The following is a 4,846-nucleotide window of genomic DNA, read 5'->3' on the forward strand; positions in this document are numbered from 1 at the left end:
AAAAAAGATTTTTTTTATTCATAAAAAATTATCTACTCTTATATCGAAAATAATATTTTCTATAAAGATATTATTGAACTCTTTAACAAGTCAATGTTCGACAAGAATAGGTTTCGATCATTTTCAAATGCCAAAAAATATTTCGATCAATCTCTAAATACATGTTAGAATTAACTTTGGATTGGAGTCAATTAGGTACTCCTTTAAGTACTCTCTATTAATCGATTGACGCAAATGTGAAAATCAAAAAGGCATACTCGACGGAGGTCAGCTGTATCGAAGAAGAGGTTACTGCTGTCGAAGATGGTAGACAGAAAACCAAATCGAAGGCAAAAGTTTCAATCTCTAAAGCAATTTGTCGATTGAAAAAAGAAGTGAAGATTAACCACATAGGATTCATCGAGGATGGTCAATCGATGAAGGAGAGGATTTTAATCGACTAAGACTCGTCAAGAAAGAGCGAAGCAATCAAAGAAGTGAAAAAGTTAATAAGTGAAGATGGTTAGTGGCAGTTACAGACGGTACTCAAGGAGAGAGAGAACAGTTATTCAAGGATTAATGCATGATTGGTCAAAGACCTCTATAAATACGTGAAAGATCGAAGGAACAAAGGTTGGAATCTTTTCAAAGAAAACACTCACACTCACTCATATCCCCAACGACTTTCTGAGTCTTTTTCTTTGAAGGGTTCCTTCCATGTCTTTACTTTTCATTTAAATTCCCTGCAACTTTCTTTTCATGCAATTTATCTTCCTTGCAATGTCCTTTCCTTTCCTTTAAATTCAGCAACTTTTATCCTTTCCAGTCTTTACCTTTTAATTTGACATTTATTTATCCAAACACTTTTTCTAATTTGATTTTCCTTCTATTCAAGCCATTTAAGTTTTATTGTTCATTTCGAATTCTATAAAACTTGGTTCTTTCTTCTTTGTCATTGTCAAAGGCATAGATTTTGATGCAAATAAAACTAGTACCCACAAAAGAGGAGTAGGTTTTGCTCCCAGACCATTAGAATTGAACCACCATCGATTTGCTAAAAATTGACAAAACAAATTGGCACGCCCAGTGGGACAGTTTTAAAATTTAATTGTATCAAAATTTGTTGCTTTCAACTGTTGCATTGTGCATGCAGTGTTGATATTTGGTGCATGCGATTAAGAAGTGGTAGAATTGTTACCATGTCTGACGAAATTTCAAATGACAATGCAGAAACAAGTAATAATGCCCCAATAACTGCTACACAAATTTCTGCAAATTTGATTCCACATGCAGAGTATAATTCTGGGGAGAATATTGCAGTTATTGATGCAAGTGTTGGTGGTAGTGGGCGAAATTCACGCCCTAAGATCACCACCATGCAGAATCAACCGTAAGTAACCGCAAGTTGGCTTCTTTTTGGCCTTCCTCCTGGTTATACGCCTCCTATGGGCAGTTACACATTTTCGGTCAGATTTAGAAATGTGCCAGGTACGGTTTCTAACCAACCTTCTTTCTCATATCCCAACGTTAATCGAGATTACCAAGTGGGCTCCTCATCGAATAATTCATGATCGATGGCTGAGTTTCGATAATATATTGATGAAAGCCATCATGATTTAGTCAACCTGTTGACTCACCAGATGACTACTATTCTGAATCCTATCCTGGCTGACAATGAGTCAAAATATGATCGACTGGTTAAACAAGTCGAGAAAATTGCTCGAATTGTCGATTATGATGAGGGCAGCCTATTCCCCAAGATTTGGTAGTAGACCAGGAGAACGTAGGATATAATGAGGAGAATGTATTTAACAATCCTGAATGGAAGAAAATATCCCTTATCTCGTTCGACGAGATCAAAATGATGATGAAGTTTTGAATAGACTTCACACACAGCGTGGATATCATTACCAGGTGACAAGGATTGTCGAGAATGTCCTCAATAGAATGGGTATCAACGTGGGTCTCATGCATCGACCATATTTTGTTTCTACTTTTCCTTCTGCAGTGCAAATGACAGAAGTTTCAATGGGTGTAAAAAATTCCAAAATAATTACAAAATTTGCAGGAGAGGCTAGAGAGTCAACCGTCGAGCATATAGCTTGCTATATGGTCGAATTAGAAAATTTGGCAAATAATGAAAACCTAAGAATAAAGTTTTTTCCTGCTTCATTAACAAAAAATACTTTCACTTGGTTTTCAAATCTGAGACCCAGTTCGATTTTAACGTGGGCACAGTTGAAAAATACTTTTCATGCTCAATTTTACAGGGCAGAATTGAATGTCTCGTTGACAGATTTGCTTGCAATAGAACGAGATGATGGAGAATCGATAGATGACTATATAATTTGATTAAAAAATGCTCGCAATCGATGTTATGTTGCGGTCCCTAAAAGCGAGATTCTCAAAATAGGCATCAAAGGTCTTGGCTTGTATATGCGTCGAAAATTACTCAATATGCATATTTCTGATTTAGCCTATTTGGCTGAGAGAGTTCGACAAGTTGAAAAATAAAAGAAGAAAAGAAGAAAGAAAGAGAAATGGTTGAATGAGTTTATCAAAAATAATATTCAATGATGATAAGTATTTTTGCTTTTTTCCATCTAGCAAAAAAAACGTCAAAAATAATATTTTCGATAAGTTATTGTTGAATTCTTCGACAAGCCAATATTCGACAAATTCAAACTTTATCAAGTTACAGGTGCATATTGGGATACTTTGGAAGGAGTTGCGTACTCTATTAAGGTATGTACAAGTATGTCTGTGAAAAGAAGTTCTTGAGAAGCGGTTATCGGCAGTTATTAGATATAACTGTGGAAAAGAGAAAAAAAAATTTATTCAACTTTGAAACTCTATAAAGTTGATCAAATTTCAGATAAGAAAAAGCTTCTCTGTTCACTTTGAAAATTGTGAAGTTGGAAATTTGAAAAAAAAATTTTGATTATGATATTTTCGAATCATCAAATATGACAACTCTATGACCACAATGATCTGAGAAGAAAAAGGAAAATTACCATGATTTGGGTAATATGTTGTCATAAAAAAATTTGATAAGATATCGAAAATGAATACGGCTGAAAATATTCAACAAAATGTCGAAGATCCAATAGTTCGACAAACAGCCACTTTACCTCAAGATGTCGAAAACAAATACTTGGGGGCATTCCTTATATCGAAGATAATTTTTCTTCGATAGATTGAAAAAAGAAAGCATCGTTGAAATATGGGATATCTTTATCCATTTTATTATCCTTGACTCTTCAAGAATGACACGATGCTTCACTAATATTTTGTCATGTACTACGTGAAAATATTTGTGAAAATTTGTAAAATATATAAAGTTGATCAAACAATTATTTGGGATCAGTTTCGAATTGGTCAAGCCATCAAAGACCAATTTCGACAAAAAAGGGTAAACTAGACACTTAGGCTCAATTTTTTCAGAGTCCACCCCATGCTATTGGGGTTGGATGGATCAAGAATTGGCAAGAGTTTGGTGAATGAGAAAACGAGAGAATACCGACCGCAACAGGTTCGATGTAGTTATTTTTTATCGAGGCCGTGGAAGAGATACCATTTTTCAAGATCGAATTGGTGGTAACCAAAGTGGTCGACAGTTGCGTCGTGTTCCTTCTACTTCGACCGATCGAAGTAAAGCAGTTGAAACTCCATTCCTAAAAATGGATTAACTATGTCGAGAAAAATTTTAAAGATGAAGAAATGACTGGTACCATCGTCGAAAATATTGAATAATAGTAATTATTTATACTTTCTTCCTTCTAGTCGAAAAAATAAATACTTAGGGGGCATTTGTTATATCGAAAATAATATTTTCGATAAAGATATTATTGAACTCTTTGACAAGCCAATGTTCAACAAGAATAGGCTTCGATCATTCCCAAGTGCCAAAAATATTTTGATCAACCTCCAAATACATGTTAGAATTAACTTTGGATTAGAGCCAATTAGGTACTCCTTTAAGTACTCTCTATTAATCGATTGACGCAAATGTGAAAATCGAAGAGGTAGACTCGACGGAGGTTAGCTGTATCGAAGAAGAGGTTACTGGTGTCGAAGATGGTAGACAGAAAACCGAATTGAAGGCAAAAGTTTCAATCTCTAAAGCAATTTGTCGGTTAAAAAAAAGAAGTGAAGATTAACCACATAGGATTCATCGAGGATGGCCAATCGATGAAGGAGAGGATTTTAATCGACTAAGACTCGTCAAGAAAGAGCGAAGCAATCGAATAAGTGAAAAAGTTAATAAGTGAAGATGGTTAGTGGCAGTTACAGACGGCACTCAAGGAGAGAGGGAATAGTTATTCAAGAATTGACGCACGTGGAAGTTATATCTGAATATGATTGGTCGAAGACTTCTATAAATACGTAAAAGATCGAAGGAAAAAATGTTGGAATCTTTTCAGAGAAAACACTCACACTCACTCACATCCCCAGCGACTTTCTGAGTCAGTCAAGAGTCTTTTTCTTTGAAGGGTTCCTTCCTTGTCTTTACTTTTCATTTAAATTCCCTGCAACTTTCTTTTCATGCCATTTATCTTCTTTGTAATATCCTTTCCTTTTCTTTAAATTCAATAATTTTTATCCTTTCCAGTATTTACCTTTTAATTTGCCATTTATTTTTCCAAACACTTTTTCTTGTAATTTGATTTCCCTTTTATTCAAGCCATTTAAGTTTTATTGTTCATTTCGAATTTCTACAAAATTTAGTTCTTTCTTCTTCGTCATTGTCAAAGACATATATTTTGATGCAAATAAAACTGGTACCCGCAAAAGAAGAGTAGGTTTCGCTCCTAAACCATTAGAATCGAACCACTATCGATTTGCTAAAAATCGACAAAACACCTAC

The sequence above is a fragment of the Arachis ipaensis genome, chromosome B04, assembly GCF_000816755.2.
Source record: "Arachis ipaensis cultivar K30076 chromosome B04, Araip1.1, whole genome shotgun sequence".
Classification (NCBI taxonomy): Eukaryota; Viridiplantae; Streptophyta; class Magnoliopsida; order Fabales; family Fabaceae; genus Arachis; species Arachis ipaensis.